Here is a 25,273-nt window from a genome sequence, read left to right as displayed (position 1 = left end):
GAGCCGGTGAGATTAGAACCTCTGAACTGCAGATAACAGTCAGCTGAAGGTTCCTGCAGTACTGCACCCTAACCACTGCACCACTTCAGCTCTATAGAAGGAGAAGCATCTGTTTGTCGGTGGGCAGGTTGGAGTCTTTCTTTTTTGGCAAGGGGCAGAAAAGAACATTATAGATTGAGCCTCAAAGTTTGACTTTATTAAACCTGGGCATTTTCACTCATCAAAGATATAGCATATTTTCACATTATGTCAATGAACTATATCAATGAGGTAATATTATTGATATTGTAGGATATGTTTTGCATTAAATTAAATTGGAGACTAGAGCACTACCATTGAAGTATAATTGGTTTATGCTGGAGGCAAATTCAAGCCTAAATAAGGGTCCCGCTTTATAGAATTATGAAAATTAGAGTAAGCTATGATTGGGTATAGCAGCAAGGTGTTTGATTGGATCAGTGGTGGGTTGCACATTTTGTTACCACCGATTCACCCTACGTGTGTGTGCCCTGCCTTCCTCGCATGTGTTTTGCTCACATGTGTGCCTTCCGCGCATGCACCCGTCCTCAAAAACGTGCCTAAATAGGATGGCATAGAGCTGGGGCAGGTGGCAGGGTTCACCCGCAATTTCCACTAATGGTTTGGGTGAACCGGTCCAAACCGGCTGAATACCACCTCTGGATTGGATATAATAATATGTATTTAGTAAAGTCAGTGAGATAATTGGGGCAAAAATATGAAGTAGCAAGTCATGCTTTACAAAGACAGTGAAGGCTCTGAAAGCCAATACTTAATAAGATTTCTTTGAAAGGTATTGCTTCCTTATATCATTTTCACTTTTCCCAGCCGGTAAGCATTCCATGTATTCTAGACAATTTTACACCTCTATCTCTATCTCTATCTCTATCTCTATTTCTATCTCTATCTCTATCTCTATCTCTATCTCTATCTCTATCTCTATATCTATATCTATATCTATATCTATATCTATATCTATATAAATGTGTGTGTGTGTGTGTGTGTGTGTGTGTGTGTGTAAAACTGTCTAGAATACATGGAATATATATGTTTGTATGTGTGTGTGTGTTTTATTTGTCTGATAAATAAATAAAGGGAGACTAGTATAGATTTATTTCAAGCTATTTAGCTCTCATCAGCTAGCCATACCCTTACTGGGATTTGAACCTGTGCTGTATTGCATCTTAGGCAAACGTCTTAGCCATTAAGCCACAGGTCTTCTCCTTATCAGCTGAAGCCAGGGAAGAAGGTATATATTTAGAGTCACAACCCCTGGTAAGCCCCAATTATGGGAGGAAGCTAACTGATATATATATATTTGCTGGGGAAATCTACTGTACATGGGGAAGGATAAATTTACTTGCCAAATTTGATGCCATATTTTATCTGGTCCTTGTTTCCATGTATCATGGCTACCATGTTGACTTTTCGAAGCCTGTGTTCTCCCCTCCTCATTTAGTAGAATTGGCAATCAGTCCTTGTCAGAGCCTGCGGGCCTAGAACTCAGAGGTTGTGCAATTTTGTTGTAACTTAAAAAAAAAGGTAATAGCAGTCCTCCCAAGTCATGGTTAGTGTTGAATACAGTTAGCTTCAATACTAAAATTAGAAGATTTGACTGTTGGTCATCTGGAACTAGGGGCAGTACAGTTCTACTTTAAAATTGGGAAATGTTCTTTTGTATAATGTGAATTAGGGATATAGTTATGTAAAGAAAGGAAGGAGGGAGGGAGGGAGAGAGTGAGTGAGGGAGGGAGGGAAGGAAGGAAGGAAGGAAGGAAGGAAGGAAGGAAGGAAGGAAGGAAGGAAGGAAGGGGCATATTTTTATTATCTCATAAAATATCTGGGAATGAGAGGAACCTCTGGGCAGAGAAAGCCTAATTATTTTGATTATACATTAAAAATCTGCAACCCAATACATCTCTGCAATTAAAGGGATTCCTTACTTCAGAATTGATGTTATATGTATGAGCAGTTTTACTTTTGAAGCAGGATTAGGGAAACAATTACATATTTGCTTAGAGATGCTTAAACAAAAGCTACTTGACCTTCTTTTTACATTTTTTATTCACCGGTGAAACTAATCTGGAAAGCAGATTTGAAATTTAGGGGAAGGAAGGAAGCAAAAATAGAAGAACCTACAGAACAGATGGATTTTAGAAATGAGTTAAGTGGCAGATGGTGCTTAGAAGCTTTTATTGGAATATTATGGACTGCAGGATATATATATATATATATAGCTCAAATGGTTAACTCCCTGCCTGGGAGGCAATGGAGCACAGGTTCGATTCCCAAACTTGGGTATATATAACTTATATGTTATATTTATGCTGATAAATAAATAAAGGGAGACTAGTATAGATCTATTTCAAGCTATTTAGCTCTCATCAGCTAGCCATACCCAAGTTTTTGGGAATCGAACCTGTGCTCTATTGCCTCCCAGGCAGGGAGTTAACCATTTGAGCTACAGAGAACGACTCCTTTATCAGCCAGCCAGGGTGGGAGGTATATACTTAAAGTCACAACCCCTGGTATGCCCAAGTATGGGAGGAAGGTCACACTTCCACTCTCTGTCATTAGGCTCGTCACAAGAGTCCATCCAGACAGAAACCCAATATTTTTTACTGTTGCCTTTTTTGTTACATTTGTTATATTTATGCTGATAAATAAATAAAGGGAGACTAGTATAGATCTATTTCAAGCTATTTAGCTCTCATCAGCTAGCCATACCCAAGTTTTTGGGAATCGAACCTGTGCTCTATTGCCTCCCAGGCAGGGAGTTAACCATTTGAGCTACAGAGAACGACTCCTTTATCAGCCAGCCAGGGTGGGAGGTATATACTTAAAGTCACAACCCCTGGTATGCCCAAGTATGGGAGGAAGGTCACACTTCCACTCTCTGTCATTAGGCTCGTCACAAGAGTCCATCCAGACAGAAACCCAATATTTTTTACTGTTGCCTTTTTTGTTACATTTGTTATATTTATGCTGATAAATAAATAAAGGGAGACTAGTATAGATCTATTTCAAGCTATTTAGCTCTCATCAGCTAGCCATACCCAAGTTTTTGGGAATCGAACCTGTGCTCTATTGCCTCCCAGGCAGGGAGTTAACCATTTGAGCTACAGAGAACGACTCCTTTATCAGCCAGCCAGGGTGGGAGGTATATACTTAAAGTCACAACCCCTGGTATGCCCAAATATGGGAGGAAGGTCACACTTCCACTCTCTGTCATTAGGCTCGTCACAAGAGTCCATCCAGACAGAAACCCAATATTTTTTACTGTTGCCTTTTTTGTTACATTTGTTATATTTATGCTGATAAATAAATAAAGGGAGACTAGTATAGATCTATTTCAAGCTATTTAGCTCTCATCAGCTAGCCATACCCAAGTTTTTGGGAATCGAACCTGTGCTCTATTGCCTCCCAGGCAGGGAGTTAACCATTTGAGCTACAGAGAACGACTCCTTTATCAGCCAGCCAGGGTGGGAGGTATATACTTAAAGTCACAACCCCTGGTATGCCCAAGTATGGGAGGAAGGTCACACTTCCACTCTCTGTCATTAGGCTCGTCACAAGAGTCCATCCAGACAGAAACCCAATATTTTTTTACTGTTGCCTTTTTTGTTACATTTGTTATATTTATGCTGATAAATAAATAAAGGGAGACTAGTATAGATCTATTTCAAGCTATTTAGCTCTCATCAGCTAGCCATACCCAAGTTTTTGGGAATCGAACCTGTGCTCTATTGCCTCCCAGGCAGGGAGTTAACCATTTGAGCTACAGAGAACGACTCCTTTATCAGCCAGCCAGGGTGGGAGGTATATACTTAAAGTCACAACCCCTGGTATGCCCAAGTATGGGAGGAAGGTCACACTTCCACTCTCTGTCATTAGGCTCGTCACAAGAGTCCATCCAGACAGAAACCCAATATTTTTTACTGTTGCCTTTTTTGTTACATTTGTTATATTTATGCTGATAAATAAATAAAGGGAGACTAGTATAGATCTATTTCAAGCTATTTAGCTCTCATCAGCTAGCCATACCCAAGTTTTTGGGAATCGAACCTGTGCTCTATTGCCTCCCAGGCAGGGTGTTAACCATTTGAGCTACAGAGAACGACTCCTTTATCAGCCAGCCAGGGTGGGAGGTATATACTTAAAGTCACAACCCCTGGTATGCCCAAGTATGGGAGGAAGGTCACACTTCCACTCTCTGTCATTAGGCTCGTCACAAGAGTCCATCCAGACAGAAACCCAATATTTTTTTACTGTTGCCTTTTTTGTATATATATATATGTGTGTGTGTGTGTGTGTGTGTGTGTGTGTGTGTGTGTGTGTTATATATATATAACATACATATGTGTATGTTATATATGCATATGCATATGCATATGCATATACATATACACACACACACACACACACACACACACACACACACACACACACACACACACACACATATATATATATATATATATATATATATATATATATATATATATATATATATATATATATATATATATATGTTATATTTATGCTGATAAATAAATAAAGGGAGACTAGTATAGATCTATTTCAAGCTATTTAGCTCTCATCAGCTAGCCATACCCAAGTTTTTGGGAATTTGGCTAGCTGATGAGAGCTAAATAGCTTGAAATAGATCTATACTAGTCTCCCTTTATTTATTTATCAGCATAAATATAACAAATGTAACAAAAAAAGGCAACAGTAAAAAATATTGGGTTTCTGTCTGGATGGTCTCTTGTGACGAGCCTAATGACAGAGAGTGGAAGTGTGACCTTCCTCCCATACTTGGGCATACCAGGGGTTGTGACTTTAAAATATATATATATATATATATATATATATATATATATATGTATATGTATATGTATATGTATATGTATATGTATATGTATATGTATATGTATATGTATATGTATATGTATATGTATATGTATATGTATATGTATATGTATATGTATATGTATATGTATATGTATATATATATACACACACACACATACATACATACATACATACATACATATACATACATACACACATATATATATATAGTATTTGTGCTGATAAATAAATGGAAGAATGGAAGCAGTGAACTTCCTCCCATATTTGGGCATACCAGGGTTTGTGACTTTAAATATATATATATAGGGGTAGTGTCACAACCCCTGGTATGCCCAAATATGGGAGGAGGCATACTGCTTCCTTTCTCTGTCTATCGGCTCATCACAAGAGACTATCCAGACAGAAAGCCATTATTTTTACTGTTGCCTTTGTTACATTTGTGTTGCATTTGTGCTGATAAATAAATAAAGGGAGACTAGTATAGATCTATTTCAAGCTATTTAGCTCTCATCAGCAAGGGTATGTCTAGCTGATGAGAGCTAAATAGCTTGAAATAGATCTATACTAGTCTCCCTTTATTTATCAGGGGTTGCCATAAAGAAAAGTGAGTTAACCTATATAGAAAATGATCAAGGAGAGAAGTAACCTAGAACTAAGGAGAAATTTCCTGGCAGCTAGGATAATTAATCAATGGGATGACTTACCTCTAGGAGTTGTGGGTGCTCCAACAGTGGAAGTTTTAAAGAAGAGATTGCACAAACATTTGTTTGAAAATGGTATTTTCCTGCCTGAGCAGGAGGTTGGACTAGAAGATGTACAAGGTCCCTTCCAACCCTGTTCTGTTATTCTGAAAATACAACTCCACCTGATATTTATAAAAACAGAGTAGACTTTGTTTTCTATTAATTTAGTTTAAAATTATCCTCTCACTCACATGGGGCTGCCCTTGAAGAGTGTTCGAAGACTTCAGTTAGTCCAGAACGCGGCCGCGCAAGCGATTGTAGGTGCACCCAGATACACTCACGTCACACCTATCCTCTGTGAGCTGCACTGGCTACCCATTAGGCTCCGGACCCTCTTCAAGGTGCTGGTCGTCACCTATAAAGCTCTACATGGCATCGGACCTGGGTACCTGAGAGACCGCCTTCTGCCAATTACCTCCCATAGACCGATTAGATCTCACAGGTTAGGTCTCCTCCGGATTCCATCTGCCAGCCAATGTCGGCTGGCGACTCCCCGGGGGAGAGCCTTCCCTATTGCAGCTCCAACCCTTTGGAACAACCTCCCCGTGGAGATCTGGACCCTTACTACCCTCCCGGCCTTCCGCAAAGCCACCAAGTCCTGGCTGCTCCAGCAGGCCGGGGGGCTTGTGAAATATTCAGCCCCACGGTAACTGTGAATGTTGCGTATTTTAAGATGTTGTCTTGTTTATTTATCCCCTTCCCTTGTTTATTGTAAGCCACCCGGAGTCCTTCGGGAGTGGGCGGCATACAAGATCAATAAACTCAAACTCAAACTCAAACTTTCTCTCCCATCCCATCTTGGTTTAAATTGCATATTGCTTTCAATCTTCCTTGGAAAAAAAGAAAAGTATAGAGAACTTAGCAAAATAACTGAAGTCAATATTTTGACTTAATGAGAAAAGAAAGCAGGTGTTTTAGGCCATCAGACTAGCTTTTCCTGCAGAAAAGTAGGACATGCTGCCTAATCACATAAACAGAAAGAGAGATCAAACAACAATACTTAGAGGAATATGGGTGTCATTCTTCATCAACATGTTTAAGTTTTATTTGTGTGTGTGTGTGTGTGTGTGTGTGTTATGAATTATATTTTGAAAATGGAAGTACTTTCATTTTACCTGAAACCATACAAAAAAACCCAAAGCAATCTCCACATTAAAAGCATCATACTCTAAAAAGATAATAACTGCAATGAAGTTTGATCCTAACAATGACATTCTAACTCTAAATCTTTTGATTTCCGTCTTTATTCTCAAATATGCTGCAAGGGATAACATATGTATCCCTGCACAAAATGAAATTAAAAGAATGAAAATAACAAAAAAAAGTTGTTTAATACACTAACAAAAGTTTTATTTCAATGTCATTTGGTATAATCTCTTAAAAAGAAACTGATTCATTATATGCTTGGATGCATAATTAGTTATATTTTCTGATTTATATAAAACGTATGCATGTATAAGTATATAGAAAAATGTGCATATTTGAAAATGAAACCAAATATGTATTAACTGGAGACATTACCAAAAAAGTGCACATGAAGGAATAATACTGGAGGTAAAAAGAAGGTATAAATACATGGAGAAAAGAAGTGACATGTGAGAAAACCTGGTATTTTTCTTAGTCAACCTACCTTAATCTATTTTTTGAATTATCCTGACAAGATTTAAACTAATTTGAGCCTCCCCAATTTTAAGATATAATTGCCTAATTTTTCTTTTTCTTTCCAAATGTGAAAGGAACACATCTGGAAAATTCCATCCAGTTCATCTGGATATTTCCATTTTGACACTATCTGGCATGAAAATTAGCTATTAACTTTTATTGAAAAGTGACATTAATAGAATCCTGCAAATCTGAAAGTACTGCTCCTGATGATGTTACCAGTTTGGATAATGGAACAACAGGAAAACAGAGTGGGAAGGAACCTTGGAAGTCTTCTAGTCCAACTCCCTGCTCAAGAAGGAAAGTCTAACACGTCCGATAAATGGTTGTCCATTTCTTCTTAAAAACCTCCAGTGTTGGAGCACCCACTACTTCTGGAGACAACTCATTCCCTGATTAATTGTTCTAACTGTCAGGAAATTTCTCCTTAGTTCTAGGTTGCTTCTCTCCTTGATTGGTTTCCATCCATTGCTTCCTGTTCTGCCTTCAGGTGCACTGGAGTATAGGTTGACTCCTTTTTTTATGGCAACCCATTAGATATTGGAACACTGCTATCATGTCAGCCCTAGTCCTTCTTTTCATTAAACTAAACATACTCAATTCCAGTCTTTTAATCATCTTTGTTGCTTTCTCTGCACTCTTTCTCGAGTCCCAATATCTTTTTGTTTTACATTATGGCAACCAAAACTGGATTCAGTATTCCAAGTGTGGTCTAACCAAGGCATTATGGAGTGGTATTAATACTTCACCTGATCTTGATTCTATTCCCTCTGTTAATGGAGCCTAGGACTGCATTGGCTTGCAATCACAACTTTCTAAAGTCATCTTTGTTCAGTGCAACTAGGATGAAAATAGCAACTTAGCCATATTTTGATCACAAAAGGGTATCATGCTAGGAGATAAATAACATTATAGGATTTAGTCTTCTGTGCATTACACTTTATTTGAACTAATCTGCCCAGATGGCAAAGACCAAAAAGAGTTTAAAGGATAGATACTTTGCTGCTTGCCTTCAGGAGGTAGACATAATCTGATACATTTTTTTTTTCCAAATCTGACCTGATGGGAAGTTGATGATCATAATAAAATTGTTCTGTTAAAAATTGGGTGATAGGTCAGTACACTGAAAGTGCTTCAGGAAAAAGAACACTTTGGTCTAATGGTTAAGGCATCAGTCTAGAAAGCCAGAGACTATGAATTCTAGTCCTGCCTTAAGCATGAAAACTGAGTGGGTGACTTTGGGCCAATCACCAGAAGACAACTGAATTGTAGTCCCACTTTAGGCAAGAAAGCCAGCTGGGTCTCCTTGTGCCAGTCACTCTCTCACACAGTTGTTTTTGTGGGGAAAATAGGAGGAGGAAGGGTTATTAAGTATGTTTGCCACCTTGAGTTATTTATAAAAATAATAATGGCAGGATATAAAATAAACGAAATCATCAGAGCAGGCAATTGTAAACAGTGTGAAGGAGGTATGTTATATGGCATTTAAAAACTATATTCATCTGTGTTCTCCTCACTAAACTTTAAACACTGAGCTGCTGGGAAAATACTGCATTTCAAGTGCAGTATTCAAAAATGAACAAAAGTAAGCCTGGTATGGTTATCTTGGTATCATCATAATGTTTTAGACCCTAACCATTGGCTACACTGTCAAAGCCACATGGTCTTTGGAGAGCACCAAGTCCCTGGCCAGGCCTAGATTTGATGAAATTAATTTTTATCAAAATTTATTTCATCATCCAGCACTCTCAAAAATCACGGAACCCAATCCCAACTATTTTGACCCTCTTTTCTTTCAATCTGGTGGTTTGATTTGAATTTGAAAAGCCACCCAATGTCTTCAATATTCTACTAAGTTTTATACCAATACTCGGTAGCATCTCTGATTAATCAGAATTATGGTTATGGAGGGAAGAAGTTGTAGGAGGTTTGCATCAGAGGGAAAATTCAGATTATATAAATCGTCCATTTTACTTCTTTTTTGTTTGACGTGAACATCAGTTGACTGATGGCCTGATGTCATGGATATGAATTGTATGGATTGTTATAACTAATAAGTCAAGCTTCTGGGAATTTGTGTTTGACCTTGCCTAATCCTCACAGTGCTAGAAGCATAGCATCTGTTTTATTTATATCAACTTTTTTTTGCAGTTATTTGCAATTAGAAATATAGAAGATCACACTTCTTCTCTTAATAACTCTTGACTCTTAATGTCTATGGAGATTCTTAGTCATCCAGGTCATAGTTGTCCCAAACATGTGTTTGCAAAAGACAACTGGACTTACTTTGTGTTTTCCTTGAAGATATTTCGCTTCTCATTCAAGAAACTTCTTCAGTTCTGACTGAATGGTGAGAAATTGAAGGATTTATACTCATTGGAGTGATTTGGTCATTAGCACTCTCTCAGAGAGTCATTGAGAGCCCTTGAGGTTTTATCTGTATCCTCAGGATTATCTGAATCAAAGTACAAATGAGTGTGGACATTCTTGGAATTGATGAAAGGACTGTAGAGATAGGTGAAATCGCATTCCTCTTCCCCTATTGAGAGCGTAGATGGACAATTTTAATGTAGATGGCCACTTTGACTCTTGACTCTTAACTCTTGTGCCTTATCCCTTACCTTATAAACTCTTATCTCTTATAATATCTCATGTCTTCTCTTATTTCTCATCTTTTATGTCATCTTATCCAATTTCAACCTGGTGTTGTGCCCTAGAACGTTCAATGTAAAACATCAATTTTGTCAAAGCCTGTCTATGAAAGTGAATTAAGAGAATTCTCCTCAGTTGGGATTCTTTTGGAAGATGGAACATGTTGACATAGAATGATGAGAGATGCTTCTCAGTGTTTTATGTCTACACTCTGTTATGAATATGAGCAAAATAGGTGGTTTATTATGAAATATACATCTACAAACCTATTCTGCCAAGATTAACCTTTCTCTTCTCCTTTCTCCAAGAAATAAAAATGCTATTGGTGCTATTCATAATCTCCTGGCCTCCCTTAGTCATAGAGCAGGACAGCATAAAAAACAGGGTTGCTAGGGAACAACTTTGGCAGAATAGCTCCAACTCCTGAAGGCACAAAGAGCAGCGATAGTTTATCATGTTATTTAAGATGATGTTATTTACTTCAACAAAATGATCGATTAGTACTAGTTTTACAAAATCTGTTACAGAATTCAAAGAGCTTCCAATTTAACATTTCCATGAAAAAGGCACTAGGAAACTCAAAAATTGCAGGGGATCTTAACAATCTTGTCACCTTCTCAGATAGTTCCTCAAAAGGAGTTAGAAGATAGTTATCAGTAATAAAAATGGGAATGGGAAGAATGTTCTTTAAACATTAATGTGTTCACTGCTACCCCTTACCTCTAATTATCATCTACGTCCCAAAGATATCACATTCCAAGAAGTTGCAGCCCAAACATTCATTAAATGTGGATTACAATACAATCATTCAATGAATAAATAAGCAGACATGGTTTCATGTTTAGGAAATCAGAATGATTTGACAGATAAATAGCAATGACAATATATTTCAAAACCTATATAAAAACAGTCATTACTCATACCATTTTTAAAAAAATATATATACAAGTTTCATGCTTGAAAAGCTGTGACATTCTGAAGAGAGCTCTGAATGAAAATTAGTAATAAATGCACTTGACTAATATCTATTATCTTATGCAATAGTTTATACTTTGGGGGAAGGTGTTAAAAAAGAAGAAGCTGTATAACATTCAGAAAAGTTTTGTTAGAGAAAAATGCCCCAAACTTAAGGAAATTTGTAAGCCATGATGTCTATGGCAGTATAGTCATTCCTATGAGGGAGTTTATGGGCCAAATGGAAATCACTGTTAAATGTTCTTTTCCGATACCATCCACTTTTGGGGGAGAGGGAATGGAAATTATTATGTCACACAATGCTAAAAAATATCAAGATCATCCTTTCCAGGCTATTCCTTAAAATACAGGCCAGTGCCTTGAATAGGCGTAGCCTCTCTCTCCCCCACCTCTCTGCATGACAGAGTGGGAGGGAGGAAGAGAGAGCAAAATAGAGGAAAACTCACATAGAGACATAGGCATACAAAAACAATCACAGTCTCTACATCAACCACATCCACAAGCTTTAAGTCAACTAAGCAAAATTGCATAGTATTAACTGTTGGTTTTATGTCTATGGAGATTTTCAGTCGTCCAGGTCATGGTTATCCCAAAGGTGCTTTTTCAAGAGGCAACTGGACTTTCTGGATTTTCTTTGAAGATGTTTTGCTTCTCATCCAAGAAGCTTCTTCAGCTCTTGCCTATCGCTTTTATGGAAAATATGCAGAACCTTTTTGGATTGTATAAAGTCTTTTACTTTGGAGACAGAGTCTATCATAAGCTTCCTAAATGGAAAGGACATGTTCTGTTTTCATGAATTTTAATATAAAGTAATGACTGTTGGCTTATGTGAAAACTTTTCTTTGGGGTGGTGGTGGAGTGGTGGGAATAATTTACACACTGAGAATCATTGAGGGGAGGAAGTCATACTTTTTAGATTCTTTATAATAAACATTATTTCACATATTTACTCTGATGTAAAAATGTAAATGGGAATAAATTTCAAGTTATTGTCCCTAGTTTAGAGAAAATCATGTGGGACCTATTTCAAGTAGTAAAACATTTTGGTACAACCCTGCCAAAAATATCCGCAGAGGCGTAGTTAGCTGACAAAACTCAGAGAAGTGAGGAATTTACCTTATTTCTCAAATGCTGGGGGCTGTATTATGTTTTCACTTTCCTGAAAGGAGATAGATGATATACAGGGGCCAATGGAAAAGAATCTTGCATGTGAAAACTGCTAATCTGACTGTCTGTCCAAATTGATCTAAGCATTATTTTTTTTCATATAGCTCTAAAATTATTTATTATCTGAATAATCTGATGATAACCAGCTACCTAGAGATAGATACAGGTAATCCTTGATCAGTGGTGGGTTTCAAAATTGTTTAGAACCTCGAGGCTTCCGGGGGAGGGGCCTGCCGTCGCCGGTGGCTCAATGGAGCTGCCCTCAGAGTTTTGGTTCGTATATCTACAAGATCTATAGATATCTCTTCTTTCAGGCAAGAAAGAAGCAGGGAGGAACTCAGTTGTTAGAATCCTCTTTGTAGTTCACAGCTTTTTTTTGTTAGCTGTGAACGGAGAAGAGGGTTCAACAAAAGCTGGGTTTTTTTTTTACTCCGGCCAAATCTTCTCAGCTGTTTTTTTTTTCAGCTCAAGGCAGGTTTACCCCCCCCCCAGGACAAATTTTTGAAACTAAGTTATTTAAAATCAATCCGAGCAGCGACCATTCCTGAGAACCCTTTTTTTTATTATTATTATTCAAAATACCAGCTTCAATTTTATAAAAAACTCCTTTGTTTAACTGCTTTTCAAAATGGCGATTTTATAGCTTCCACATTTGATACATGACATATTTAACCAGCCCTGTTTTCTTGAAGACTTCTTTTTACGAACTGCCAAAAGTTTATTGAAAGTATCTTATCCTAAATCAAGGTGAGCAGAGACTTTGTTTGTTTCCTTTTTATAATGGCTCCGAAGTCAAAGCAATCTAAACGTTTTTTTAACAATACATCCCAAGCAATTGCGACAAAGCCGCAGCTCTTGCCTTCTACGCCCTCTACTGGAGATTTGTTAACGAAAGAATTTCTTTTTGAAATCCTTAAAGAATTTAGAGAGGAAATGAAGCAACTTATTTCGGACATGTGACAAACTTGATGCCAAGATTGCTCAAACAAAGGAGGATATGATCGGGGTTATAACTGTAATGACAGATTATATTGCTGGAATGGAGGATAAACTGGAGCTTTTGGAAGAAGCTAATTCTAACCTGACATCTAAAATTGAAATGTTGCAACAGGAAGTTGAAAACGCAGAAAGACAACTTGTTATGACAAATTATAAGAAGACTGCATTTGCAATAAGAGTTAGGGGATTGCGTGAAAATGAACAGGAGAATTTGAAACAGACCTTTTTTGAGGCTTTCAGTCGTTCGGTGGGAAGTCCGGGACTTAACTTTGATTGGCAGATCCAAAAAATTTACCACCATAATTCGTGGGCAGCAAAACAGAGACAGCTTCCGAGAGATATAATTATATATTTTGCTACAAGAGAATCCAGAAATGCGATACTACAAGAGTTTTATAACAACAGGCTGCGAATTGATGGACAGGACTTGATCGTTTTCAAAGAAATACCACCCCAAATGTTAAGAGCCAGGAGAGACTATGCTTTTCTAACTAAAGAACTCAGAAATTCTCAGATACAGTATAGATGGGAAGTGCCATTTGGTATTACAGTTACATTTGATGACCAAAAACATCGCCTCAACTCTGTCTGGGAAGCCCGAGATTTTTATTACAAGATCCTGAAGGCGGGACCTCCTGAATTACCCGTACTTGGAGAAAGACAAGGAGAAGTAGAAGAGAAACAACAAAACACACAACTACAAGGTGGGAGGTATCGCTTTCCCCCTCCGGAAGGGCAGAAGAGCAGAGAACAAGGATTTAGTTATGCTTCCAAAACATTTGCTTAATTTTTAACTTGAATAATACTTTGTGATTTCTGTCTTGTATAAAATGGTAGTTGTATACCGATGAAGAGACATTAAGGCTGAAAGAAGTGATGCTGATTTCCTCGGAAAATATATTGTATGGGACTTAAAAAAGACTTGATGGATAACTTTGAACTTTTATTTAAATTGTTTATGATTTATTCTCTAGGGTGAGGAGGGCGGAGATCGTGATGTTCTTGGATTGTGGTTTAGGATGAATGGAGTTGGGAAGTGTGGTGTAGATGGGAGGGTAGTGAAGGTTCAATTAGAGCTTATTTTGAGCCAGAAAGTAAGTTGATTTTTGTATAAACTGTTATTTGAATATAATGTTTGGAAGGATATACCCAGAAAGTTCGCAGGAAGGCGGAGCAAATATGAGAGGAGTACGGATGAAAATAAAATATATATATGGACACGGGTAGAGGCAGGATGAGAGGTGTTGGAAAAGGAAACCGAGAGAAATATTTGAGATGTGTTTAAATTGCTTTATAGAGAAGGAGGTAAAAGGGACAAATTAAAGGTTTGGAAATGGACAGATATTTAGATAAAGAGATAAGGCCCCTAGCTAGAGTAGAATTCCATTTGATTAACCTACTTGGTTTCAACATAGTTTGAAATCCTGCAAGTAATAAATTAACTGAGATTAGGAATGATGTACATTGTTTAAGTTTTAATAATGATGGGAAGCTGAGCTCAATGTAGAGAGTTTATTGATTCTTCCCGTTTTTCTTCTTTTGTTTTTTTTTTATTCTCTTCTTCTTTCCTTTATCTTTTATCTTTTAATTTCTAATCTATTTGGTTTTAATATACTCCAGACTGTGCTTGATAAAGAGTTATGCCGGGTATGGGACCTGGGAAGTCGGAAGGGGGTTAGGGAGGGGGGTTTACGGGGGGGAGGGGGGGGAGGGGGGAAATATAGTTTCAATTTTCAAAACAATAAGAACGCACTTGTATACTGTTGCTCTTTTTTCTTTTTTTTCTCTTCTCCTTTTATTTTCCTTTTTTCCCTTTTTTTTCAATTTTAGTGTAAAATACAAATTGAATAGATTAATGAATAGTAGAAATACACCGAAGTGAGGAGTAGAGGGAAAGAAGAGGGAGAAGTAAAGAGGGTGTGAGAGGGGAATGTAAGGAGGGTGAGATGGAGGGAAGGGGAGAAAGGAATGTCTCAGGGGGAGGGGAAGTAGAAGAGGGGAATGCTGGAGGGGAGAAATGAAAGTTGGAGGGGGAGAAGAAAGGGTGTATGGAGGATTGAAGTGTTATGTTGGTTTTCCATGGTGGAAGATGAGTTGTGTTTATTGCTTTTTTTAAATGCACAGTATATAAGTGATTGTATAAAATGAAAATGAAATAAAAAAAATTGTTTAGAACCTCTTCTGTAGGTGTGGCCTGCTTTGTGGAAGTGGCTTGCCTGCCATGCGACTGGGTGGGAGTGGCTTGGCAGTCATGTGACTGGATGGCCGTGGCCAACTTGTAAAATGTGGTGAAACTCACTTAACAACGCTCTTGCTTAGAAACCAATATGTTGGCTCAGAAACTCATATGCTGGCATTTGAAGCACGCAAGTCTTAAAGCTGTCAAGTTACATGAACCTTGCACCCCTAACCCTTTAGAAAAAGAAATCCCAGGGGTGTTCAAACTTGACATCTGTAAGACTTGTGGACTTCAACTCCCAGAATTCCTCCTTTTGCTCTTCATCTTGATGATGTGCGGACTGGCGGGGGGAGGAAGCTGGAACTGGTTCTAAATGGCACTGTAGATTTGTGGTAGCTCTTCTATAGAAGAGGTTAGAACTGGCAGGAATCCACCCCTGCCCTTGATTTATGACCCCAACTGAGCCCAAATGTTGCTAATTCAGACATTTGTTAAACGAGTTTGTCCCATTTTATGACCTTGTTTGTCACAGTTGTTACATGAATGATCACAACTGTACATTTAGTAACTCATTTGTTAAGTGAATCTGACTTCCCCATTGACTTTGCTTGTCAGAAGATCACAAAGTCTGATCACATGACCCTGGACACTTTAACCTCATAAATATGAACTAGTTGCCAAACATCCAAAATTTGTTCATGTGGTCATGGGGACGCTGCAACAGTTGTAAGTGTGAGAAATGGTGATGTATTTAGTGTGGTCACTAAATGAACTATTGTAAACTGGACTACTGGTAGGTAGGTAGATAGATAGATGGATGGATGGATTGGGGGGGGGGAGATAATGGAGAGAAAGAGAGAACAAGAGAGAACTTTTCAAGTTTCAGGCTGAACTGGGGAAGTAGATATTAATTTCACTTTTACCCAGTCATTGCTTGCCATTATTATTTTTTCTGTGCTTTGCGTAATATAGCTTAGTTCAAAATGAGCAGTGTGATAGATAAGGGTGGATGGATGTAATTTAAAGCTTACATTTTTTTCAGATTAGTTGGTTAATGAATAATCTGTTCTGCAACTGTAATAAAGTCATTGTTGGTTAATGCACAATACCATTTCACTTGTGTTTAATGTTCCTTCTATTCCATAATGGAGGAACCATTTTTTAAAAGTACCAAAACAGTAATTGGACTCTTGAGCATAGGGATGATTCTCCCTAGAGGCATTTATATAACTTTAGGAGCGTGAGAGAGAAAGAAGGAGAAAACCATTTCTTTGGTACTGAACATAGAGTAATTGCTAAAGTTGTATGCATAGCAATAGATTATTGCTCTAGAAACCTGATGTTGCTGCCCTAGAGGTCATGCATGACTCATTAAATAAGAACATCAAATATATAATTAATTAAATATATTGTATGAGGCTTCAGCCTTAATTTTGTAGCCATTCCAAATTAGGCATCTTGTTTTACTTTTAACCGAAATAGCTTGATCAAGAAAATAAATGCATCCCCCTCCCCTCTCTCTCTCTCACACACACCACCTATTAATAAGGTTAAAGGTAAAGGTTCCCTTAAAACATATGTGCTAGTTGTTCTAACTCTAGGGGCGGTGCTCATCTCCATTTCAAAGCCGAAGAGCCAGCGCTGTCTGAAGACATCTCCGTGGTCACGTGGCCGGCATGACTAAACACCAAAGGTGCACAGAATTCTGTTACCTTCCCACCAAAAGTGCTTCCAATTTTTCTACTTGCATTTTTACATGGTTTCGAACTGTATGTGTGTGTGTTAATGAGGTTAATGATGCCTAAAGTAGTTCAGAAATAAAAACTCAAAAGAGAGAACATTTCCATTTTAGATGTAGATTTTTTTCAGAAATACTAAGTATAATCCATCTTCTTTTGAAGTCAGTGGTAAAATTTCCAGAGGTATTAGTGAGCCTGGATTAAGTCCCATGTTTTCTGTCTTCTGCTTCCAGTCAAGACCAATAATATATATTGCCAGACTGTCTTTACATTAAAAAAAAAGTTTTAATGTTTCAATGGAGAGCAATGTTATCTTTTTCTATAGATAAGTTGGCTATGTAACTGCATATAATCGAGGAAGAGGAGGAAAAAATATGCAACTCTTTAGATAATAGAGAACATTGCTTCCTTAGCTATCAGCAGGACAAAATGGTTATTGTACTGCTCTCTCAAAAGCATACACATCAATTTCACAAAGCCACTTCCTACATGTCTTTCAGTGACTTCAGAAAAAACCTAAGTTATCACACTTGGGCTGTAAAAAATCAGAGGACCACAAGATGGCAAAAAGAGATACATAAAACTGAGGTAAATTTGCTGCCTTTGCATGATTGCTCAAACTTTCTGCAAGCCAAATATGATATGCCTTGATATAGCAAACGTCTCTTCACTGGAGAACATGTGTGTATAATAGTTGATCCTTAAATATGATCCGGAACAACAAAGGAACAAACTCACCTTTATCTGCTGCTAAACTTACTAATTCATATGAAGATCACAGCTGTCACTTAACCTAGCTAAACTACATTAGGCTGTTGTAAGGATGAAATAGGTGGTGAAAAACTATATATGCCTTGTTAAATTCTTTATGGGAACAGAAAGATAAAATTGAATTCCACAATATCAAAAGGATGAATATAGAACGTACAAAACCTATGGAGAATTACCAAACAAAACAAATTGGTCAGGTGGGAATTAACCATGAAAGGGTATTGAACACAAAAAAATCATCTAGCATGAATTGCAATCAATCATTTAATCAATGCATTGCATATAATTAATCTAATTCAAGAGATCTAGGAACAGTTTAACTAAAATGTGTTTTAGAAATCGCAGAAGGCTTAACACCTATTTTTAAAAGATAGAATATACAACTTGAAGTGTAGCACAAAAACAACAGTCTGTTCCTCTGCAGGTGTACTGGGTTTGGAGAGGGAGGGAGGGAGAGGGAGAGGGAGGGAGGGAAGGAGAGAGAGAGAGAGAGAGAGAGAGAGAGAGAGAGAGAGAGAGAAACAGAGGCTTTAAAATAGATAAATGTTCAGAAGTCACTACAAGAAGTCCTGTTTTCTTGATTGCTCAAAATGTGGAAATTTGAAAATTACAGCTCAAGGGATTAGTGAAACATCTCTTTTAGCATGCTGAGAAACCTGTTCATACATTTTCCAAACAAATGTCTTTTCACAGTCACTTAATTCCATTTGTCCCCAAATAATACTGATTGATTTTTTTCTCATCAAAGCACAGACTTATCCCACAATCATCTTAACCTACCAGGCAGGCTTATATTTGACTTGTTTGTGTTCCAAGAGAGTGAAGGAAAGGAGACTGGGCAACGTTTCAGCGAGGTCTCACTCGCCATCTTCAAGCTGGGTTTTGGGCTTAAAGTGTGATCGGAGCTGCCGTCTATCTATAAATCTTGGTGTGTGTGTGGAGTGCTGGCTTTGTTTCAGTAAGTGGAATGATTGGTTGTGTGGTTGTATCATGATTGGTAGATTAGTGCTGATTGGTGCTGGCTGTGTGTCTATTGTTGTTTTGTGTTGTAATGGCGTGGGTGGTGGATGGGGCTTGTTTGTTGACTAGGGCTGGTTTCCAGATGATCTGGTAGGTGGGAAGTATCATCACATTAATTCATGTTGTGGGGAGGTTTCTCTATTTTGAGAGCTTCCATAATTATTCTCTTGTTGAAGTGTTCAGTTTTGGAGATTAATTTGGTTCCTCCAAAATTAATTTCATATTCTGTAGCTTTAAGGTGCTAGAAAATGGAGGAAGTTTTTTTTTCTTACTATGTTCTTGTATTCTGCGATGCGTGCATTTATTCTCCTGTTTGTTTGTCCTATGTATGTTGCAGGGCAGATTTTGCATGGTATTTCATAGACTCCTTGGTTTTCTAGCTGGATTTTGTCTTTGGGTTTTTTAAGATGTTGGCTAATTTTTGGTCAGTGTTGAAGGCTGTCTTGATATTGTGTTTGTGGAGAATTTTGCTGATTTTGTCTGTGGTGCCTTTGATGTAAGGGAGGAGGGCAATGCTGTTGTCCTGTTCTGTGTCTTGGTTTTTGGGGGGAGTCTCCCTTTGGATTAGGTTGATAATTGTTTTTCTTTGGAATCCGTTGGAGATTAATACGTTTGTGAGAGTGTGTAATTCAGTTTGTTGGCTAGGCGTTTGGTTCTGGAAATGAGGGTCTGTCAAAATTTTCTGTGATAAAATTTTTTATCCACAAACAAATCCTCTGATTTATGCCTTAAGGGACGGGCATTAAATGTTTCCCAATCATCTCCCCAAAGGGATTGACTAATATTTCACAAATCCCCCACTCACCGTATTCCGTTAAGCAACAAGTCCCAGAAGTCAGAAGCCCTGGGAATTTAGACTGTATCTTCAATCTGGGAATTGTGCTTCTAATAGATCTAGAATGCATCAAATTGGGGAAGTCCACTTTACCTCTTACCTAGGGTAAATTGGAAGTGGGGGGGGGGGGATGCTACCATGCAGATTGGAAGCAAGCTCATGAAATTGATTTTTAAGATGCTATCTTGTTATTCATTCTCTGGGTAAATGTTATTAAGGAAATTATTCCAAAGGTGCTTTTTCCAAAAGTAACTGAACTTTGTTTTTCCTTGAAGATGTTTTGCTTCTCATCTGAGAACTAAAGAAGCTTTCTGCATCAGAAGCAAAACATCTTCAAGGAAAACAAAGTTCAGTTACCTTTTGAACAAGCACCTTTGGGACAAGCATAACCTGGATGACCAATAATCTCCACAGACATTTAAATATCAAAGAGATTATTTTCCATGGAATGGAATATGTATTATTATCCTAGCTGTCTGGGAGATGAAAGATATCTCCATTAAAAACATGGGAGAAATAGTATTTTGCTAAACTGTGCTTCTGAGTTCTCCTCAATTCTCCTACTGGACAGAATTGTTTGTTTGTATGCCAGAAAAATGGCACACAGCAGGACACTAAACAGACCCTATTTCCTAAATGTGCAGTTTGCCATAACTGGCACTTTAGTTGTTCAGCATCAGTCTCAGTTCTGGAGGATGAAAATTGCATGGACAATTACCCACCAGTTTTTGAATAGCAAAGAATATCCTCTAGCAAGTACAGAAATTACTGGACCAGCAATCCCGGAGCTTAGTATTTGTTTTGTGTTCCTACACATTCTGCCTCAGCAGTTGTAACTTTCATTATGAATGCTTTTATCTTCCACTCCCTTTTTAAACATGTATTCTCAATGTGATCCCACAGCTATGAAGAGCTCCTATTGTCCTTATTCACTGAAAAGATAAGTATTGCATTCATTTAATTGCTCCATTGATTAGTTTGTAATGCTTTTTTTCCAGCTCAGGTGTAACCATCATCTTACGTATTCAACAAGTTCCAAACTGAACTATTTTCACATATAATAACTCTTCTTCTAACAAGCTTGACAAGTGGAACCTTGAAATTTCACACTGCCAACATGCAGTGGGAGTTTACTAAGACTTGCTGGATGTTGCATGAGAACACAATGATTGCTTGAAAATTGTTCAAAACTGTTGATTTAAATGAACTTGCACAAGATGTCCCTGAGACAAGATTTAGAGATTTAGGAGAAAATTGTGCAAAGGCACCTAGATCCAAGAAAGCTTTCCAATTCCTCATTTATTCTATATTGGACTCATTGATCTGCACTCCCCAAAAATAAAAAGATAGATTTTGGATAGATTTTCTGAGTGGTTATGTCTCTCCAGGGCTTTCTCAGTCCACACTATGCAGTCCTTTGTGATTGAAGATGCCAACAACTACATACTAGCTATGTAAATCTATGTTCTTCTCCTAAGCTATGGTTGATCACCATTTTATCTATACTGAACTGCAGTTCCAGAATGTAAATACCTATACAACCCATGGTCACTTTCTGTGACATGGGTCCCAATATGAATGTGGTTGATAAATTATATTATGTAATATATAATTGTGTTGTGTGATGTGCTTGTTTGTGTGCATGGATGCCTTTGAGTTCATTCTTGACTTCTGGTGATTGCCTGGACACATCCATGCCGTGTTCTTGTTAATATTTGCAGAAATGGTTTACCCTTGCCGCCTTTTTCCTAAGGATCATAGACAGTAATCCAAAGTCAACCGGTCAGCTGGCTTTTTCACTGACGCAGAACTAGGACCTACAGTGTCATATTTTCTAGCCTGGTGCCAAGCTAGAACCACTATATCAAGCTACGCTCTAGTCTACTATTACCCAGCATAGAAATGCCAGAGAATCCAGAATCAAAATGTTCTATTTTCTTCTATTTTCCATACCTGAATTAAGCTCCATGCTGTTGTGTTGCTAAGGCTGAACCACGAAGCAGAGAAGCTGTTAGTTACTACAATACAAAGATCACTCAGATAGAAATGTCATAGGCTTTATTATTTCTCATTATCTGCAAGATTTGCATTTTTCTTTTCCATCTCTACCCTATTCCTAGGAAGCATCAAAAAAAGACAAAAAAAAGTTCTCTATCCTTCTTTTTAACCTTAAGGAAAGAAGTTGGGCACACAGTAGGGACAATCAGAAAAATTGATTATCATCTCACATTCTGGCCAATTCTCCTTGTTTTATTTTCCCTACATATATATTTAATTCTTTCCACATTCTATCTTCCCCAGAATAATTCTAGCTTAGGGTTTTGCATTAGTTATTACTTGTGACCCACATTCTGAACCTAGATCAAAAATGTTTTGTTGGTGGGACTTAATAGGATCAACCCAATGGGGGGGGGGGGAGTCACCATATGCTTCTGATGAATGCATATGATACAGATGCTATTATTTGTAGCCTACAGTTTCCACTGTTTAAGAAGGTTTATTCTATGATTTGTTAAAAGGGAAGCATAACAAAAGGGCTTAGTGGAACAGGATAATCCCCTATCCCCTATATCATAACAACTGGCCATGATTATGATGTCACAGGAAGAATTATGGCTGCAGGTGGAAATAATCACTACCAATGAAAGGACATTGGAGACTTCATTTTTACATCTGCAATGATGACAGTGTGAAAAGGGAAAAGAAGCAATAGGAATAATGACTCTCTTAGGTCTTTAACACATTATGTGATATTGTGGCACTTGCAGTTAAAAGACTATTTTTCCATCTTATCTTTTTTATACTTTTCTGGGGTTGGTAGAGGATCTATATTATGTAACTAGAGATAGTCTCATCAGTGTGTATGTCATCAGCATTGCAAAGAATGGAGAACTAACAGCTTCACTTTCTCAGGCTTCTTCTAGCTACTTGCTTCATCAAACTTTCTATATATAAAAGAGTAAGGTTGTAGCTAGTGGTCAATAGTATTAAGTATCTGGGGGTGCAGATAACTAACAATCTGACTTGGCCTCTTCATATTTTATCTTTAGTGCAAACCAGCATTTGCATTTCCTGAGTCAGATTAGGAAAGCACATCTTTCTCCTTCTGTCCTGGCCACTTTTTTACAGAGGCATGATTGAGAGCATTTTAACTGCATCACTGTTTCATTAGGTGGTGGCAGTGCCTCAGATAGAAAGTCCATACAGAGAGTGTTAGGAGAGCTGAGAAGAGTATAGGAATGTTGCTTCCCATTATTCAGGATACTGCTTGTAAGTGCTCTGTGCTTAGAGCTAGAAGCATTGTTAGAGATCCCACACACCCACCTCATGGTCTGTTTCTATTACTCCCCTCTGGGAGGAGGTTTCAAAGTATCTTTGGTAGGACTAACCAATTTCGTGCATTTATTTTGTACAATGACAATAAAGATTATACTACTAGATTCTGTAACGGGTTTGTTCCTTATGCCATCTATCATGTAAACTCGCAGGATTCTTTTTTTTTTTTCTTTTTTTGCCATGTATATACTTACATTTGAACTAGACTGTGATATTTCTCTGTGTCATATATGTGTATGTAAGTGGGTATGTGCATAGTGGTTACTTTTGACAGCTGAGTGAAATGAAATTTCACTGTAATGCTGATTAGTGTAGATTTAAAGTGACAAAAAACTTTCTATTCTATTCGATGATTTGATTCGATTCTGTCAACAATTTTGTATAATTGTCCTGCAAAAGATAATCTTGATTTTAAGGTGGTTTAGAATTTCTTTTGATGATAGACGGGGGCTTAAGAATAGACGCTGTCATTGTGTTGAATTGATTTCCTTCTTATCATGCAGTCCTGCCTTAGGCCTGAAGGCCAGTTTAGATTACTTTAAGGCATTTATCTTCCAGCTCCTGAAGTGTGGGAAGAAAATGTCTATGGAGATTGTCAGTCATCCACGTCATGGTTGTCCCAAAGGTGCTTTTTCAAGAGGCAACTGGACCTTGTTTGTTTTTCTTTGAAGATGTTTCGCTTCTAATCCAATAGAGTTAGAGAAGCGAACATCTTCAAAGAAAAACAAGAAAGTCCAGTTGCCTCTTGAAAAGACACCTGTGGGAAGAAAAGGTGTCATTTGCATATATATCTGAAACAAAGGTGAATATTAACTTCTGCCCCTTAGTTCACACTGACATAAACAACACTGTTCTCCTTCAGGAGAACATTGAATTGAATTGGAGTAGAATAGAAAATAGACTCACTGGAGAAGAGCCTAATGCTGGGAAAGATTGAGGGCAAAAGAAGAAGGGACTACAGAGAATGAGGTGGCTGGATGGAATCACTGACGCAGTAGGTGTGAGCTTACTGCTGATGGGGGATGATAGAGGACAGGAAGGCCTGGAAGAACATTATCCATGGGGTCGCGATGGGTCGGACACGACTTCGCAACTAACAACAAAGATAGAAAAGAAATACTAAGAGGAAATAATCTTGAAAAAAAGTGTTAATATAGTTTAGAGAGAATCTGCATAGTACTTATGGAAAAAAATGTGAAGGCCTTTCTAGGGATGAACATGATTGCAGGTCCTGTGGTGAAGTAAAAAGATGCATAATTATATTGGACAGAATGCAGCAGTCTCCTAAAATTAACATTCCAAAGCAATACTGTAGTGCATCTCACACAAGATTCATTTTAAACATTGTCAAATGTCAAAAGAAAGAAGACAAGGAAAAGGAGAAAAAGTGTAGTCAAATTGTGAATCTAGCAATTATCCATAAGTCTCAGGTTTGCTACAAAATTATAATGGCCCTGAGCCTAACACATTACTATCTGTTCTATTACCAGTAACGTTCAGGATACCATGCTAATAATAAGAGCTGGCTATGGAAATGTTTTTGAGCAACTGTTTTAGTGGAAAGTTTTTTTTCCATACTCATTTGTCACCTGGGCAAGATGTTTGATGGGAAATTAAAGATTTTCAGAACAAAATGAAAAGAAAACATAGTGAATTTGCAATAGAATACCAATATTAATAACAACAATAGCAACAAGAACAAGAAGAACATACAAGAGCAACAACAACAACAATACAACAATAATAATAATGAGAAAAAATATTGTGAACTGGCCATCGAACTACCCAATTATGGAGGGAACATGTAACAGTGATACCCATTGTCATCGGGGCACTTGGTACCATGTCCAAGAATTTTATAAGATAAATCAACAATTTGCAGCTTTCCTGCAATAACACCAGCAGAACTGCAAAAAAACCTGTGCTACTTGGAACATCGTATATTGTAAGAAGGTACTTGGTTGATACCTAGAATGCTGGCATTTTTAAAAAAAAAGATAAATAAGCACTATTTTTGTTTCAAGTTGCCCTTACAACAAGGGCACAAATATGTAGTTGCAGACAAAATTATTGGGAAAGTGAAATATTTACCAGTGTGATTTTCTCAGCATGAAAAAGATTGGGCATCACCAACGCTTTGTACTGTTTTATTAGGCTCTGTCCAGATACCTGACTTACCACCACTGTGATATTCTGAATCACTAGATAGCTTTTTAAAATTTATTTTATTGTTATGATGTGGAATTTTCTAGCATTGCACATGATTGTGTAACTAGGAAAAGAGTTAACGAAGCAAAGCAAG

Source organism: Thamnophis elegans, chromosome 13 (assembly GCF_009769535.1).
Source record: "Thamnophis elegans isolate rThaEle1 chromosome 13, rThaEle1.pri, whole genome shotgun sequence".
NCBI classification, from domain to species: Eukaryota; Metazoa; Chordata; class Lepidosauria; order Squamata; family Colubridae; genus Thamnophis; species Thamnophis elegans.
Note: the sequence above shows the minus strand (reverse complement) of the source record.